Below are 20,330 nucleotides of genomic sequence, written 5' to 3' on the forward strand. Positions count from 1 at the left end.
CCGCTCTCTGCATGTATGCAGCCACGTCCATGCTACAGAAAACCCAATGAACTTCCCAAACACCTCTGTGATACCTCATGTATGCTGGAGACCTATGCAGCGGCATTCATAAACACTGCTGCTGCTCCACGCAGACACTGCTCTTCCGTCCAGACTGAATCTGCTGTGTTGAAGCAGGTAAGCCAAGGAAATGCCATGAGGGCTCTGGGCTTGCATGTACAGTGGGGATTGAAAGTTTGGGCACCCCAGGCAAAAATTTATTTTAATGTGCAAAAAGAAGCCAAGGAAAGATGGAAAAATCTCCAAAAGGCATCAAATTACAGATTAGACATTCTTATAACATGTCAAAAAAAGTTTGATTTTATTTCCATCATTTACACTTTCAAAAGAACAGAAAACAAAAAATGGTGTCTGCAAAAGTTTGGGCACCCTGCAGAGTTAATACCTTGTACTGCCCCCTTTGGCAAGTATCACAGCTTGTAAACGCTTTTTGTAGCCAGCCAAGAGTCTTTCAATTCTCGTTTGAGGTATCTTCGCCCATTCTTCCTTACAAAAGTCTTCCAGTTCTTTGAGATTCCTGGGCTGTCTGTGACGCACTGCTCTTTTAAGGTCTATCCATAGATTTTCAATTATGTTGAGGTCAGGAGATTGTGAAGGCCATGGCAAAATCTTCAGTTTACGCCTCTTGATGTAATCCACCGTTGATTTTGAGGTGTGTTTTGTAGAAGCCAGCCTCTCTTTAACTTCAACTTTTTCACAGATGGCATCAAGTTAGCGTCCAAAATTTGCTGGAATCTTATTGAATTCAATTTTCCTTCTACTCGTGAAATGTTCCCTGTGCCACTGGCTGCAATACAACCCCAAAGCATGATTGATCCACCCCCATGCTTAACAGTTGGACAGAGGTTCTTTTCATTAAATTCTGTGCCCTTCCTTCTCCAAACGTACCTTTGTTCATTGCGGCCAAAAAAGTTCCATTTTAACCTCATCGGTCCACAGAACTTTATTCCAAAATGCATCAGGCTTGTCTATATGTTCATTTGCAAACTTCAAACGCTGATTTTTGTGGTGAGGACGTAGAAGAGGTTTTCTTCTGATGACTCTTCCATGAAGACCATATTTGTACAAGTATCTCTTTATAGTGGAATAGTGTACCACAACTCCAGTGTCTGCCAGATCTTTCTGGAGGGACCGTGCAGTCAAACGTGGATTTTGACTTGCTTTTCTCACAATCCTGCGAGCTGTTCTGTCTGATATTTTTCTTGGTCTTCCAGATCTTGCTTTAACTTTTACTGTTCCTGATGACTGCCACTTCTTAATTACATTCGGAACAGAGGATATGGGCATCTGATAACGCTTTGCTATCTTCTTATAGCCTTCTCCTGCTTTGTGAGCGTCAAGTATTCTCAGTTTCAGTGTTCTACACAATTGCTTAGAGGAACCCATGGTGCTGATTGTTGGAGCAAGGTCAGATGAGTCTGGGCTTTTAAAACCTTTGAGATTGACATCACCTGGTCTTTCCAGACGATGATTGAGAACAATCCATGACACTGCCAGGTCTCAGCTGTCCAAAGGGGGCAGTACAAGGTATTAACTCTGCAGGGTGCCCAAACTTTTGCAGACGCCATTTTTTGTTTTCTGTTCTTTTGAAAGTGTAAATGATGGACATAAAATCAAACTTTTTTTTTGACATGTTATAAGAATGTCTAATCTGTAATTTGATGCCTTTTGGAGATTTTTCCATCTTTCCTTGCCTTCTTTTTGCACATTAAAATGAATTTTTGCCTGGGGTGCCCAAACTTTCAATCCCCACTGTATAAAAGCATGAGGGGTTGACATTTAAGACCGTGTGGGGCTTTGGGCTGGCATATAAAGGTATGAGGGGGCTCTGGCATGTAATGGGGCATAAGGGTGCTGGCAGAAATGTACACGACACACTTTGGGATGGTAGGGGGCACTCAGGCATATAAAGGGGAATATGGAAGCTCTGAGGCATATAAAGTGACATGAGGGTCCTCTGTGGTATATAAAGATGCATGAAGGGGCTATGAGACATATACAGAAGCATGAGGATGTCCTGCCATATAAAGGTTAAAGACTTATGGCGGTTCTGATACCATATAAAGGAGCATGTAGAGGCTTCTGATGGCATATAAATGGGCATGAGGGGTATCTGATGGCACATAAGTGCAGATGGCATGTGGTGCAGATGGCATACAAGGGGGCATGTGAAGGCTTGAATTCTAAGAAACAAAATGATTGTAACTCACACCCCCTCGTCACCTCCACCCTGTCCAGGAATCGGAAAATGAAAAGGTGGTAATCCTAGTCCATGCACTTGCAGTACATTTATATCTATAAAAACAATTAATGTATGTAATCACTTAAAGTTTAGTGATTAGGGTTAACCAGCCTTGTGCAGTATTTTTAATATATTCATATGTTCATTGTTATAGCCCATGAATTTCAAAACAGTTGTGCACTACATACTAAAAATTCAAGTGAAATGAATACAATTTAGCTGAACACTGAAAATTTCCCCAAATAACCAGATTCAATTTTTAATGCTCAAAGAAGAAAATAACAGGTATTCCCTTAAGTACCAGCGAATCACACTGCAGCAACTTTGGGAAGCCACTTGTGATTGGCTAAATCACAAAGAGTTCACATTCATTCTGCAAGAGTCTCCTAGCACAGCAATCACATCACCTTATTACTATATTTTCTTACTACTAGATTTAAAGAAGATCTTGCCTGGATTGCCATTTGTGTTAAGAAGAAGATCAAATTAGCTTTAACCTTTGGATTACAAATGAGAGACTTTAATAAACAAAATAAAAAAAACAGGCTCTATGGTTTGCTTATCCCTTTTGGAATACAAATTAAGCATATTTCCTTTTCGATGAAAATGGCTTTGGCAAAGCGTAATAATGGGGTGAATATGAGTTTTAATCTAATGCTTTTTTTTTTTTTAATGGTTTGTTTATATTTCTCTGTTATTATGTACTTTTGAATGATGGACCCATTACTATAAACATACTTGGTATTCTTGAACTGACAACCTCACCCCCTCCCCCCTTTTCCATGTAATTTTACTGCTTTCTTATTGTATTTAGAGTTTCTAAGTGCTGCAGTCTTCTCTTTTCAATCTTTATATATATATATATATATATATATATATGTATTTTTCAAAAACATAAAAACGTGCTATTCCCAGTCATTATATGTTTTCCATATAATGCATACCAGAGAAATTTCCATTTTTTTCAATAGCTAAACAAGTTACAGTACAAAATGTTTTTAGATGCTGGACACCCCAAAAGAATTAATCAGCTTCTGAAATGAATGGGAAAAGCTCCATGCCAAATAAATGTGGTCCATATACTGCATGCAAACAGCAAGAAATGTATGTGCAATATTATAGCATCTACATGTATATTACAATAGCAGTTTACCATGTTTTATCTAACAAACACAATGCTAGCGGGCAACCACCCTTAACCACTTAAAGGACGATTTTTCCCCCCCCCCAAAAAAAACGCTCCTAAATTGACATTTTATTTATGAGAGAAATAGGCAAAGAACATGAATTTAGCTTTATCCAAAACGATTTTAGTTAAAAAAATAATAATACATATATATATATATATATATATATAGATAGATATATATATAGATATTATATATATATATATATATACACACACACACACATACACAGTGGGGCAAAAAAATATTTGGACAGCCACAGATTGTGCAAGTTGACCCACTTAAAAAGATGAGAGATGTCTGTAATTCCCATCATAGGTACACTTCAACTGTGAGAGACAGAATCTGGAAAAAAAACTAGGAAATTACATGGTATGATTTTTAAACAATTTATTTGTATATTCTTGCGGAAAATAAATATTTGGACAATCAAAAAGTTTAACTCAATAGTTTGTAATATAACCTTGGTTGACAATCACAGAGGTCAAACGTTTCCTGTAGTTCTTGACCAGGTTTGCACACACTGTAGTAGGTATTTTGGCCCACTCTTCCATGTAGATCTTCTCTAAATCTGTCATGTTTTGGGGCTGTCGCCGGGCAACATGGACTTTCAACTCCCTCCACAGATTTTCTATTAGGTTGAGGTCTGGAGACTGGCTTGGCCACTCCAGGACCTTGAAATGCTTCTTACAGAGCACTCAGTTGCCCGGGCGGTGTGTTTGGGGTCATTGTCATGCTGGAAGACCCAGCCACGTTCCATCTTCAATACTCTTACTGAGGAAAGGAGGTTTTTGCCCAAAATCTCACGATACATGGCCCCTTTCATCCTCTCCTTAACACGGATCAGTCGTCCTGTCCCTTTTGCAGAAAAGCAGCCCAAAAGCATGATGTTTCCACCCCCATGCTTCACAGTGGGTATGGTGTTCTTGGGATGCCATTCATCATTTTTCTCCCTCCAAACACGGCGAGAGGAGTTTATACCAAAAAGTTAGATTTTGCACTCATCTGATCACATTACATTCTCCCAATCCTCCTCTAGATCATCCAGATGGTCACTGGCAAACTTTAGACGGGCCTGGACATGTGCTGGCTTAAGCAGGGGGACCTTTCGGGCACTACAGTATTTCAATCCATGACAACGTAGTGTTACTAATGGTAACCTTTGTGACTGTGGTCCCCAGCTCTCTTGAGGTCATTGACCAGGTCCCCCCGTGTAGTTCTGGGCTGATTCCTCACCGTTCTCAAGATCATTGATACCCTACGAGGTGAGATCTTGCATGGAGCCCCAGGTCGAGGGAGATTGTCAGTGATATTATATTTCTTCCATTTTTTAATAATTGCGCTAACAGTTGATCTCTTCTCACCAAGCTGATTGCCTATTGTCGAGTAGCTCATCCCAGCTTTGTGCAGCTCTACAATTTTGTCCCTGGTGTCCTTAGACAGCTCTCTGGTCTTGGCCATGGTGGAGAGGTAGCAGTCTGACTGTTTGAGGGTGTGGACAGGTGTCTTTTACACAGATAACCAGTTCAAACAGGTGCCATTAATACAGGTAACAAGTGGAGGATAGATGAGCTTCTTAAAGAAAAAGTAACAGGTGTGTGAGAGCCAGAAATCTTTCTGCTTGGTAGGTGTCCAAATATTTATTTTCCACAAGAATATACAAGTAAATTGTTTAAAAATCATAGAATGTGATTTCCTGGGTTTTTTTTTTTTTTCAGATTCTGTCACTCACAGTTGAATAGCGCAATTGGTGGCTGTCCAAATACTTTTTTGCCCCATGTTATGTAAGAAGTGCCCTTCTACCTCCCAAACACTTTGAGAAATAAGGAGATTTCGCTGACCTTTGCACGAGAGCCGAGATATATATATATATTTCCCCCCCCCTCCCTCAAACATCGGAACATCGGTCGGAAAGATCTGTAACATTGGGACATCGGTAACATTGCGACCATCGCAACATTACTTTTTACCTCCAAGACAGCTGCCAGGTACAAAGGGGAGGGGAGGGGGGGGGGGGGGGGGAGAGTCTGGGGGTGGCTTGGGGGGGGTTGTTTTACATTCTCCCAGCGGCTGTCATTGTCTGCAGCCGCTGGGTGGAGGCTCCTGCCGTGCTGACCGATCAGCAATAATTGTCAGCACAGCAACACTGAAGGGAGGGTGCAGGGAGGCAGAGGGTCCTTCCGGTCCCTGTGACAGCAGCGGAGGGAAGTTTCTCTTACCTTCCACTGCTAACACTATTTATCTGACTGGTCGCATCCTGGGCAACCAGGTCAGATAAAACACTGCTTGGTGTGGTCGCCTTTGATGCAACCATGCCAGGCAAGTGGTTAAAGAACTTAATTATGCTAAATATTATTTTATGAATTACCAGAGATCCTGCTGACTCCTAAAGTTGAGTAGCTTCAAAATTCAACATTCATTTTTCCCCGCACTCGTTCATCGTTGGTGCCCCGTCGCTTGTGCATGCAGGCTAATATAGACAATTTCATCCATATTTGCCTGCACTGCTTAGGAGTCGGGTGACGGGGGGAGTGAAGAAACTTCTCTCTCCCCCGTCACTGCCCCCCCACTGCCGGGTCGCAAAGTGTGTAGGGCACACTATAAAACAGCGATGTATCTACAGAGTACTGCAACAACCTGTCGGCATACTGTAAACTGAGTAAATACACATTTTATTCAGAACTGGAGACTCAAGGCAGCTTATCTTGTGAATGTATAATTAAGGTTTAAGTTGTTCAACGAGTGTTTGAGAAAGCCGAGCATGGGGGGGGGGGGGTGTTAATCCCAGTAACCAGCTCTACATGGATTACGTCCGAGTGCTGTAAACGTTTGATTGCAGCTCGTGATGGGTCTTCAGACTAACACTTCCCACCTATTTTCATGCAGGACACACAAGTGAACCAAGGTAGGTCGCAGAGAATAACATGGAACAGCCCCGACGTATTGGAACTGATGAAGGGGCTATGTCATAGGAAAAATGTATCTTTAAAGAGACTGTCACATACATGCATACAATTATACAACAAGTATAGGGAGGGTAATACACATGAGAGAGACTACATTATAACTGGAAGAAAGCACGGCCCTGGGTGGATAATGGGACAGTTATGAGGTTGCATTCATGTGGGAGATATAGGTGGCAGTAGGGTAAGCTCTAATACAGGGACCTTTTTTTTTTTCTCTAAAGCACTTAACGATGCGATTGTTGAGGGGGTAGACTATTGGGCGTGGTAGGAAATTCCTTAGGTGGATAGTAGCAAGGAAGAAGTCTTGCTAATAGGAGTGAATATGCATACACACTTAGCAATATAGTACATTGTATCGCTCATTTCCCCCCCTCCCGAGCAATATAGTTTACTATAATGCACAGTGTGTATGCAGCTGATGACGAGCGATGCGCGACCCCGCAAGTCGTTAACAACCCTCGGTCTCGGCCGTGCATGCAGCTCAATTCATCGTCCAAAGCTGCATGCTCCGGCTGGCCGTGGCACGACGTTACTGTGCCATATCTCTAGCGATGTCGCACAATGTGTATGCCCGCCAACAGGCGGCCCGGCCCAGGAATAGAAAAACTAGGCGATGTCGCTCACGAAGCACATCACCTAGTGTGTAACTACCTTAAGAGGTGGTTATCAGAGGGTCTGTGACTCAGCGGTATGACGGAGAGTATTGGAGAGGAGTTTTCATATGTATTAAGGCACTATTTCCTAGGGAGGTATTGACACACATGGCATACATATGTATTACTGGCAGACGGGATGCCAGCTTCGCTCGCCATAGCTTATATTCCCACTCACTTGGTGGCGTGGACATTCCCGGAGGTTGTCAGGATTCCGGCTGTCGATATTTCACCAGCTGTAGGGATTCCCATATTGGTCTCATGAATGCCGGGATCCTAACAGATAGTATTTTGACTGCATCATGCACACACAATAGGAACTTGTACAAGCAGTAGCATAGAAGTTAATTACTGGAATTTCCCATTGTATTACTTGGTTTTGACTATAAGGGCTTGAGAGTAGCACAGTCACTACTTTGGAGCGTATTTACCCACAATGCCTAAGCAGTAAAACATTTAAACGGGAGATATCATGGTTGTCTCCGCAGCGAGAAGACCACGGTGCCTTATATATGCCATCATGTCAGACAGAGGAGCTTTCCATTATTTCTGGGAAGACAAAAAAATAATAATCTTGCATGGGGGCAATAATATTTTTTTACGTAGCATTTAATTTCACTGCTTACTCCTCACACAAATGTTCCTTCACCAAATATGAGAGTCTACCTTGAGCTGTCTACAGCAGCAGGTCAGAGGCACTAAATGCAGACTATGCAATGTCATAGGCATTAAAGCAGCAGACAAGTGCGCCCTGTGGAGAGAAATACTGATGAGAGCTGGCTCATCACGAGGTCGCTGCCACAATACCACACTGCATTTCTTACGTAGTCATCTACCCACTGACATGTACAGGAGTATAGCAGAACAGCTGGGTGACAGCTATGATTTCCTTTGTCACAAGTGCGTCTGTTCATTGTCCAAGAGATGAAAGGAGCCCCGAAACTGGGCTCGGACCATACATGCAGAGTGTGAATGTCACAAAGAACTGGATGAGGGATGATGCTATGTTTTCAGTACAGCATAAATTGTATCCTCAGTAGATATACAGTAATCGCTCCATGCACACTCTGTGATTCATTTCATTAATATTAGCAAGTTCAACAGAGGTGAGACTATGTTTATCTACAGATGGAAAGCTCACTAAAATGGGCAACATTTGTTTTGTCCAGTAGATCTGGTCTTTCACAACACAGAGGGGTAAAAAATAAACAGGCGAATGAGCAGCCAATTTATCATGGGCAGCAACTTTATGTCTGATCACATGCTGCAACAATACAAAATATTTTTTTAGGCCTAACATATGAAGTATTTCTTGCTGAAAACAGACAGTCCTGAGGAAGAGTAAAAATCACGCTTTTTCTTGTATTTATTATTAGCAAGTGCCACCGGCTGTCTTTTTATGTACAATGCTCCATAGCGGAATCTATCCGGAAGACACCGCATACATATTTGAAGTTATTGAGGGGTACTTTTCTAAATGCCAATATAGAGATGTCCTCATAAACCTAGCATTTTTACGCCACATGGCGCAACTTAAACTCTTCGCCACAGGTAGCGATAACCATAATTTCCTACTTCCCCTGAGTTTTGCTTCTTATTCACACATTCACTTATAGAGGTCAATCCAATTATGTGTAAGATCCCACGCACCGCGAATCAGTGCTGCAACAGCTATACTCTACGGTAGCCTGTACTGGCAGAACAGTGATGGCAGCAATGGCAGAAATGCTGCGGCAATGGCAACTTACACCCTTCACATTTAGCTGGACTGACACCATAGTGTACTAGGATTTTAGAAGGAGTACTTTCTTGCAGAAGCAATTTGTAAATAGTTGCAGATTCAAAATAACAATGCATGGCACAAGTCACTCCTATCAGACCTGAATGATTTGCCCACAGAAGTACATGAAATACCAGTGTCAGTATACAGGGTTGGCATTCATTGCACATTTGTTACATCAGTTATGCAATTAACACGCATATTTTGTGAAAACGTCTTAGTCTGTGGTGCATCAAACTGGGCTATTTAGTGTGATAGACATTCATGTGTGCATGTGCTGGACTTCAAATGACCTATGTTTTGTAAAGCTAGCAGGAGTGGATAGACAATGGGTGCAATCAAGTGGCTAAACCCGACCAAACTCATGGGTGTGATGCGAAAAGTCCCGTTTGAGGGCTCAAACGGGTCACTTTTCACGCATTTCAGCTCACCACCCCCAAAGAGTGCAAGCTGAAATGCTGGCACCGGCAGCAGCTTGCGGCCAAACGGAGCTACACTTGAACAGGTCCAAAGGGCGCCATCTGCTGGATGCCTGCAAAAACCACTGAATTCCCCCCAGAGAATGTAATGATCCCCTACTGTAGTTAAGTAGCAAATCTTTTGATATTACATCACCCTGAGAAATTCATAGTCTGGCTTAAGGGTTTTACCAAATTCTACCCATATGACAATTTAACATTCTCTTTAGGCCTTTAGAAAGCACAATTTGTGGGTATGAATATGTACAACGATGAGCTGGTGATCTACCACGCTGCTAATTTGGTATATCCTATAAGCCCTATATTACAACATAAAATTATTTCCAGCAGTTGTACTTTGGTATAAAACTTTTAAAAAACATCAAAACTATGTGGAATAAGAAGGATCCGGTTTATCGATGCTGTGATCACTGAGGTGGCACTGTTGCTATTTGAGAATCTGTTTCCTAATACACCTGAAAATAGTTCAGCAACATGGCACCCTCTAATACTTAACACTGTGTATATGACAGTACATGTACATGAATAAAAGGACTGTTCCTGTCTGATCTGACTGGAAAATAGTGGTACTGGCCGATTGTGTAACAGAGATGTCTGTATGTGAACAGTGATCACAACAGTATGTTTTGTTGTCATATTCAACAGATGATACACAAACACTTCCCAGTTGCTATTTAATGAGAGTCTGACCCTCGCTGTCCTACCATAGTGCCATAAAACAGGATGATTAACTCGGTGGTAGGAGAACAATTTAAACCTGTTTACCATGGAAACCGTGAGGTTACCATGGAAATGGCTTATGCAGAATTGACAATTTTTTGCTGTGTAATTCTGAGACCACTGGATATTTTCCCTCAATGGTGAGGGAGAGACAAAACGTCCATCAATCAGTCATTCAGCACATCACACAGGAAAAAAAAAATATATTTTACTTTAAAAATGACTTTTATTATGCAGAACTTAAAGAATAAATATATGGCGAAAACACATATAATGCCATCAAATTTTGTAATATTGGGTGTTATATAACCCAAAATGTTATCTCTATATAAGGAAACACAGGGAGGTTTGCATTGTGCTATAAATGTCATTAATGGCGTGAGGTCAACCGGATTACTGCTGACATTTAAGACATACCATGCTAAATGCTTGTGCTGTTATACTCCATATGCACATGTATAGATATACACACACACACACACACATATATATATATATATATATATATACACACATACATACACACACACGACTCCTTTATAAAACAATACCAAAAAAAAAAAGATAATTCTAAGATTCTTCATACTCCATTAGACCATGAAGTTACTACGACAGGACTCTATTTTTGGACGGCGACATATGCTCATATTACTATGGGTAAATTGTTACGGTCATTGTATTATTTTAAATCAGTGCTTTCCTTGGACATGTATAGGGAAATGTTCTATAATATTTACCTTATTGGGTATCTTTTCCACCAACGCAGGTTCGTGATGGGTTTGTCGGACACTGATAGCTTCCCTAAATGTGGAGCATCCAATGCCACTTTTGTCCATTGTATGTGGGATTGCCCCTTAATACGGCAGTTTTAGACATGGGTTTACAGATTTGCTTCTACCTATCTAGTGAGTTACCTTCCACTATCGGCGAAATGGGCTATAATGGGTATTTTGCCTCCGGCTATCCCAGCTCGGGGAGAAAGTAAAAAAAACACGTTACTGGTAATTTCAGTGGTTGCCCGCAAATGCATACTGCAAATGTGGGCCAACACACAACCGTCATCTCTCTCCCTATTTAGAAACAAGTTATATTATACCTTTCACATGGATTGGCTTGAAACGATTAAACATAAAGAATTCAAGACTGCTTCCTTCTTTCGGCTGTCGGAAGGCTTTATAGATTCACTAACCCCAGAACTTAAACGCCAAATATATAAAATTGTACCCGGGTCACATCTTGGTATGAGACACGTATAATGTTGGAGGACCCTCCAATTTCCTTGTCACCCTTAACCTAAATTATGCTCTGTATTCGATGAATGGATCCAGGGTAGGAGGGGGGAGACTGATGACCATGCCTAGATGAGAGAACTGCATACTTTGTATTGACTTAAAGTATCTGCATACTACTATTTTCCAATGGTTTCGGTGGATCCTTTTCCTTTTTTGAATTGTTGCCTCCTTTAAAGTATTTATGTACTTACTACACTTCTATTTTGCAGAATATTTAGCATTTACAGAAAATACCATTGGTCTTTTTAATCAATCTAGTGAGGTATCCAATTAACACCTGTAATTTACAGCAGGTAATTATATCCCGGGAGGCTAAACAATTACCCCGATATGACAACGGGAGCTGTGGCTTATCAGGGATTTTTTTTCACCTGCCTCAGGCAGACGAAATAAAATCCCTGAAAGAAACTCCGTTTTTATACAAAACATGGGGCTGCAGCCACGAAAACACGCGTTTTAATGAACCTGTGTGAATTTATTTTTATTTTTTTTACGCAAGATCCTAATTGGTTAGCCTGTAAGAAGATATTGGTGAAACATTTTTAAAAATTGCGAAAAACATTTTTCACACCCAATGTTTTATCGTACCTAATTGGGTAACCCACTAAAACTGTAATCCAAATGGCCCAATGATGTTCTGGACTCCCCATGGGTGTTAAGTGCCAGTGAGGAGAAGGTAAATTTGCTTTGGGCACTATACTGCGATATCAAGTGGAACTTATCTTACGCAGTTTTAAAAGTTATGCGAGAATGACTAGCCCTTCACAGTGAACGGGTTTTCTACCTTGGAGATCATTTTTTTCTTCTTAAGAAGTCTATTTACTAAAAGAAACACTTATCCTGGTAACATGCAGAAACTTATTACCACTTACATGTTATGTCATATGGGTTATCTACTGTGGACACTCCACTCTGCTCTACTAGCAGGCTCAATGGCCTGCTGCACGTGCAGAACTGGAAGCTCAATTTCAGCTTCCAGTTTAACTGCTAGAATGAAAAATTATATACTGTACATTCACAGTTCTTGATTTTATTTATAGAATCAATTTTATATGTTTATTTTTGGCCCAGCACACCACCCATAGGGGTTTTTAATCAGAGCAACATTGTTCTCATCACTGTAACTTGTTTAACAGAGACACAAAGTATGATCAATATGGCAATGTGTATCTGGCACTGTGGGGCAATGTGTATCTGGCACTGTGGCGGCATGTGTATATCTGACACTGTGGCGGCATATGTGTATCTGGCACTGTGGCGGCATATGTGTATCTGGCACTGTGGCGGCATATGTGTATCTGGCACTGTGGTGGCATATGTGTATCTGGCACTGCACTACTGGGGGCATATGTGTATCTTGCACTGCACTATTGAGGGCATATGTGTATCACGCCCCATTTTAATTGGACACACCCATTTTTTGGCTCGCACAGTACCACTACTGGGCATATCTACTGGGGCATAACAACTGGGGGCAGGCTAATTTTTAAGTTGCTAATTTTTGTATGGCCCCCGAAGGATTTTATAACTATCCAAATGGCCCTTGGTAGATAAAGGTTCCCCACCCCTGGTTTAAAATATCGTCCAGCGTGGCTGGTGCGCACGATGAATGATGCGCGCTCCTGTGGGTCATCAACGAGGTAGTCTGTCTTCTGTCACTGCAGCTCAATTCTGGCTTTTACATTGAGGACACGGTGCATATCATTTAGTCATTCATGAAATCGCTCAGGGTGGCAGCTCTATCTTGTTCATTCAGGAATCTGGGAAGGTCAAGGGAAAATAATAAACAATATTTGTTCATGTTGTCCAGTGTGGCACTGCCTTTTGTGTAGATTCCAATCTGAAAGAGGTCACCTTACCATGGTAAATGCGCCTCCACAATTTGATCAAAATGTGTACTAAGAACGTCATGCGTCTTCTAGAAGTTACTTTCTAAAACCTATATTTTTGAAGAGCTACATAATTCAAAAGTGTGTGCCTGCATAATGGATTTGTGGAATAGATCATATCTATACACATCTATATCAGTGACATGCAGTGAGGTGCGGCAGAGCCTTTCCTGTCATACTCCAGTATACGCCAGAGTTTTGACTATATAAAGTAAATGAAAAATACAAAGAATATATTATAAATATCTTCTTTGTATTATTCTAGTCATTTTTATAGCCAAAACTCTAGAGTAAAAAGTCTATGGCAGGTGAGCCTATCTTTTTGCATGTCTCTTATCAAAACTCACCATAATCCCAGCAGTATATACGGCTGCACCTGTGTATAATGCCCACATGAACCCTTTGGCTCATATATTGGTACTAACCAGTGCCTCCTCAGCCATTTCCCTAACCGCATGTCCCTGATCTATATTTATCTATCTATAGAAATACACACGTTTCTATTTACTGTAGGTACATTTTTATAGTGTCATAGAAAAATGCATGGTAGCTACAGCATATTTAGCTGTTATCACTGTTGATAGCGATGTTACCACCATCCTATAGTCCTGCAGTGATTCAGTGTTATTAGAAAGATTTCAGGCTTGAACTACTGTTACATTATGCCGGCAAGAACCATGAGAAGTGGCTGGGCGGGAAGCCATGACTTGCAGATGAACTAAGAAAAATGACATTACAACCAGTCTTCCGGCTCTCTAATGGCTTCTAGACACACACACAACAAAAGCAACTTAATTACTGCAGATAATATTTAATCAAGCCTTTCATACTTTCGGGAATATTGACCATTTTCCTTTCCCCAACATAACTTGATTTATCAGGCCTGGTTTTGCGATGAATATGAATAGTCTGTGGGTTGTCACGTTCATAGGACCTGTGCTCAGTGGTATGCGGCCATTTTTTATTTGAAAGACACTCCAGGACTGCTCAGTGTAATGGAATAATTCCCATCCATTAGTGTTTTCTGAAAAAATGCATTTCTGGTATACTACAAAAAAAAAACCCAGTGACTTAAAGAACAACTAAGTAACAGCGGTCATATTATTCCTGGCAAAAAAGAATGTTAGTTGTGGTCAGTAAAAGCCACTCAGTAACGTAAGATCTGTAATACTAAACTATTAGTTACTGCCTGTTTTCTGTGCAGATATGAGCAGAAGAGACTGGAAAGAAAATATGCTCATGAGAAGCGTCAATAATGGAAGTGGGCACACATCTTGATATATGCTAAAGGGATAGAGTAGGTCTGCATTTGGGGGGTCATTCAGAGTTGATCGCTCGCTAGCAACTTTTTGCAGCGCTGCAATCAGGTTAAAACTCTGCAAAACTGCACATGCATATGCACCGCAATGCGCAGGCACGTCACACGGGTAGAAAGAGGATCGGAGCTGGGCGATGGATTTAATGAAGAATCCATTTGTACAGCCGATAGCAAGGTGATTGACAGGAAGAGGGCATTTATGGGTGTCAACTGACGGTTTTCTGGGAGTGTTTGGAAAAACGCAGGCGTGTCCAAGCGTTTGCAGGGCGGGTGTCTGACGTCAATTTCCGGGACTAAAAAGACTGAAGTAATCGCAGCGGCTGAGTAAGTCCAGAGCTACTCAGAAACTGCAAAAAACTTTTTTGTACCGCTCGGCTGTAAATGCGTTCGCACACTTGCAAAGCGAAAATACACTCCCCCATAGGTGGCGACTATCTGATCGCACCACAGCAAAAAGTTGCTAGCGAGCGATCAACTCAGAATGACCCCCTTTGTTTGGTGGTTCGCAAATAACTGTAAAGGACACAATCCTGCACAGCAGGCTGCTTGCGTACACAGAATTTCTAGGTCTAGCTTTGAACCTTAAAATAATATATGTGACTGCACAAACTTTTTCAACTCTCAAACCTTAAATTGATTTCAAATAAAAAAAACTAAGAATAAATGCTCAGTAAGCTATAGAAAACATGTAATTCCTCCCATTAATTTTTTTGACTTCAAATGAAAAAAAAAAAAAAAAAGCCAACATGTAGATAATTGAATATGTATACTTGTTTTACCGTATTTGTACTTGCATGCATACAATGATCAAAAGTAGAAATGTTGCTGTCTCATAACTAACTAAAATGACAAAATGTATCACAATTGTAACATTTCTACATACAAATAAGAGTTGTGGGGCCCATACATTTGGCAAGCATTGAGACCCCATCTTGCTGATACCTGGGTCAAGGAATTGAGGAAATGTTAAGGTGGGTACACACTAATAGATATATCTGCAGATCAATTGATCTGCAGATATATCTATGGACGGATCGAGCAGTGTGTTCAGCATACACACTGCCCGATCCGTCGGGGACTGACGTCATGAACTGGGCGGGCGTGTACACACGCCCGCCCAGTTCAGCTGTCAATCACCGCCGGCCGCCGCAGCATGTGTACGGGCAGTCGGCCGACCGCCCCGTACACACACAGCGACGCGCCAATATATCGGTAGATATATTGGCCGTCGGCTGTGCTGCGAGGCCGACGCGATACGTCTGTGAACGACGGAGTTCACAGACTTATCGGCCGTACACACTGGCCGACGGTCCCGCGATATATCGGCCGTTCAGGAGAACGGCCGATATATCGACCAGTGTGTACGGGCCTTAAGAAATCCTCACTTCACCTATTCACTAGTCTACAAATATATATGTTTTTTCTTTCAGAAGAACTAAATAAACTGAATTGTATTTTTTGGTGTTGAATTTTAATATGCATTCAGATTTTCCCATCGGGCAGGGTTTCTTTGTGACATACGTTTAAAGTTTTATGAAATTATTACTTACATAAGTCTAAATGATAAATATTATTTATTTATTTATTTATTAGCAGTTTCTTATATAGCGCAGCATATTCCGTTGCGCTTTACAATTAGAACAACAGTTATAGAACAAAACTGGGCAAAGACAGACAGACAGACAGAGGTAGGAAAGCCCTACACCTTATTCTGGCTGACCTATGCCGTGGCAAGGCTTGGTAGCGCCAAGCGTCTTATCATGCAACATTTTCCATAAAAAGGCATTTTATTCGCAAAACAATGCAAATAGGATGCACAGGCAGCTTTTGATTAACATGATATGCAGCCTGCCTATATTCTGTGTGTGACTGCGGCTGTAAAGATCTATTTCTGGAAATGTCATTTTAAAAAACTGAATTTCAGTTCTAATATTGGTTATTTGGCAATTACCAATTATCATACCTCCCAACTTTTTAAAGCTGGGAGGAGGGACACTGGTGGCACCTCTGGCACGTGGTTAAAATTAGGGGGCGTGGCCTCGTGGGAGGGGGGGTGGTATGCCGAGTGCTCTGTGAGCTGCTGGCATGAACCCTGTCCCTTTCTCCAGGTGAACAGATGCTGTGAAGCAGGTGAGAGGGTATCCCAACTGCCCTCCCCCACCACGGGACACTAATCCGCAGGTGGGACAGTACTAGAAAAACAGGACTGTCCTGCCAAAATTGGGACAGTTGGGAGGTATGCCAATTATTCAATAAGAAAATGCAATAAAAATAGCAGCTCTGCTTAGTGAAGATGGAAAGTGGGGATGTAAGTGCACCAAAGCCTGCACAACATATTTATCTTTCACACGAACAAGGTAGACCTGAAATTAGTTTCCAACGTTGGCAGCTTTAGGATTAATATACAGTATAGTACTATCTGGTGCCTGGTTGACTAGCCATTCAAAAATAAAATGTGAGAATTTGGTAGGAAGTTGTTTTTGACAGATCTAGGGGAGCATTCTGAGATGTCACAAAGCTCTGATTAGGTGGCCTCACAAGAGTCCCTGTGAACACAAGTACAGAGAGGAATACATAAAGCTTCATTTCCTCCATAAATCACCCATGACGTGGTGCAGATTCTTTGGGACAGACCAATGTCAGATGTCTGAATGACCGAGAGTGTGATGTAGGATCTATACCGGGAGCTATGACACGTCCTCTGTCTCCCTTAACATGATGCCAGGCCTACAGCTCCATTCCATAGTTACTCAGGCCATGTCTGAACTGTTCAGTTTAGTAAAACCCAGATAACCATTGCGGCAGCACAAACAATGCCCGGGGCCCGATGTTTCCCTATAATGTGAGCCCAGTATTATTGAATATTTCAGTCTACTGGATTTTTTATTTAAGAGGGTAAAACTGCCGTTTGCCTGTATACAAATAGAAGCTTTGACCCAGTTACAATTCTCATGCCCAGGGGATTTCAGAGTACTTTGTAAAGGATTTTCAGCCGTCATAAAGCTGTCAGTATACACTAATGCAAGTAAACAGCATTGCCATGCCTGGAACTGATTATCTGCAGTTACACCAAATCCTACTACAATGGCACGTGTAATAGATCTTATGGAGGGGGTTGGGGGGGGGGGGGGGGGGGTTGGGAATCAGTGGTCAAAATTAGATGCAAATGAAAATGGTCTATTTCATGCTGTGAGTGAATGTTAACCATTACAGTGTAATTTCAATAAGAAGCCACTTCAGATAAAAGGTGATATCTTTAAGAGGTGCAATAAGAGGGGTCAGACAGCAATATGCAGTTAGGCATAAAGGACTAAGAGGTACATTTACTAAGCAGTGATAAGAGTGGACAAGTGAGCCAGTGGAGAAGTTGCCTATAGCAACCAATCAGCACTGAAGTAACATCTATAATTTGCATACTATAAAATTATACAGAGCTGCTGATTGGTTGATGAGGAAATTTCTCCACTGACTCACTTCTCCACTCTTATCACTGCTTAGTAAATGTACCCCTAAAGGCAGAGACAGAGAGCAGAGTAAGCAGCTAAATGCTGAGATGAGAGGGGAGGAGGTGAGCACTCACTAGGGACTAGAGAGGTGAGGCCAGCTTACACACTCAGAAAAAAATGAATTAGCTGTTAATGTGTTAACAGCTGCACAACACAGGAAGAGTGTATTGGTTATAGTGACACCTCAAAGGATTCCCTCAGCAAAAGAATAGGAAAGTAAGTCAGAGAAATAAGATGTTGAATTCACATTGTGAAGCTTTTGCTGCAAAGTCGGAAACATTTGTGTAAGAAATGACTTCCCCTTATTCTGGTGTTTCCGAAGAAATTACTATTGTAAACACACTTCAAGTTTTACTAACAACCAGCCAGATGACATATCCTAAAGGTTTGTCATACATCTCGCAACCAAAACCTGATAACATGCAGATTACTATTGCTTCACAGAAGAACAATGGGGTAGATGTATTAACCTGTAGAAGGCATAAGGAAGTGATAAACCAGTGTTAAGTGCAAGGTGATAATGCACCAGCCAATCAGCTCCTAACTGTTAATTTACATATGGAAGCGGATTGGCTGGTGTGTTTATCACCTTGCATTTATCACTGGTTTATCACTTCCTTATGCCTTCTCCAGGTTAATACATCTGCCCCACTGTTTCCTAAACTCATCCTCCAAAAGGTACACTTGGGATGTATCGTATAGAGTTATGGGGCACATAAATCAGCAATTACAAAAAAAAAAAAGCCACCAATCTGTGTTTTTTTTTTCTTCCGATTTAACGACTGGCAAGTTTGTTCAGAAAATCTTTTTCATCGGATCTGCGAGTTATGAAAATGCTCATACAGCACATCCAAGGGTCATCACTTTAGTAGTCACATGTAAACCGAAGATTGCTCTATCATCAAAAAGAGCTACAAAACGGCTGATCATCCATACACTGGCCATATACAACCCCAATCAGTCTGCATGTTGGACATCCTGATTCACTGGGCGGAACTCAAATGTTTGTCCGTCTGCATTTTAGCTCACACCCCACGGGGGCAGTGAGCTGAAATGTGCGAAAAGTGACCTGTTTGGTCACCCAAACTGCACTTTTCGCAATCGCAACCAGCACTTTGGTCGGGTATAGATGCTTTACGTAGCTAAACTTTTCCTATATGGATGCGAGCAGATAAAAATAAAACTAATGAATTGCGGCCCGTGATCTCCAGTCACTTTAGATGGAAGATCACTAGCGCAACACAATTGACTATCACCCAGTGATTCCAATAATTTTTTAGTCAGAACAATGACTATTCATTTTTGTTACAAAATCACCAGCAAACCCCCCCTTAATAATCAACAATCGCCAACTTAAATGATCAGATCACAAGTGATAACATTCTCTCTTAACGAAATGGAAACAATTCAGTGAAATAAAGTTTCATTCTATCAAAGTATAAACTACAATTAGATTTCTATAAACATAAGACTGTTTGAATGAGTAATCAAAAAAAATATATATTTTCTCCTCCACAATCAGATAAAATCACATCCCACAGCTCTGACAATGATTAACACAAAGCCACTTTGTCAAAAAGGGCTATTTATCAAGTGTTGGTTTTCCAGTGGGATTTAATGCAACATTTCTTGTGGGTTTTTTTAAGGCAGAACATGCTACATGTTTTTGAAAAAATGTTGATTTGCAAATATACCCATAAAGTGTGAATTTTATCCAACACAATGCGCTACTGTGATCTTTGGTTACGCACATAACTTCTATCACTTCTTTTCCTGCTAACTTCTGGGAAGTGAAGGAAATTTAGTGCCATTACTAATTATTTAATGCTATTAAGGTAGGAGGGTAGATGAAAAAGAAACACAGAATTTGATGACCGATAACCACTTGGCCCATCTGTCCCTTTTTTGTATCCTTTAGGTAATCTCAACCCTAGTTGATCCTTAGTTTTTTGTAAGGATAATTCATATGCCTATCCCAAGCATGTTTAAATTGCTGTACTGTCTTAGGGGGTTATTCAGGTCGCATCGCCATTGCGATGTGATCGGTTCGCAATGGGTGTGAACGTCACTGCCTGACTGACAGACAGAGGCGTTCGCGGGGTGGGAGGGGGCAGGAACAGACCGTTGCAGGGGTGAGGTGGGGAAAATGGTGGCAGGTCGGCGGCGTTTTCAGGGGGCTGCGTGGAAGTCATGACCAACCACTCTGATGTAAAAAGTGACGGCAGCCCTCCTGCATGC

The 20,330-nt window shown here is 41.3% G+C and overlaps 1 protein-coding gene across 3 annotated transcripts in view; it reads right to left on the reverse strand.

Annotated features, from left to right (window-relative positions):
- The window catches only part of PRKCA (protein kinase C alpha), a 656,418-nt gene that overhangs the window by 433,588 nt on the left and 202,500 nt on the right, over nucleotides 1-20,330 (reverse strand). The window lies entirely within an intron of this gene.

The sequence above is a fragment of the Pseudophryne corroboree genome, chromosome 3 (assembly GCF_028390025.1).
Source record: "Pseudophryne corroboree isolate aPseCor3 chromosome 3, aPseCor3.hap2, whole genome shotgun sequence".
NCBI lineage: Eukaryota > Metazoa > Chordata > Amphibia > Anura > Myobatrachidae > Pseudophryne > Pseudophryne corroboree.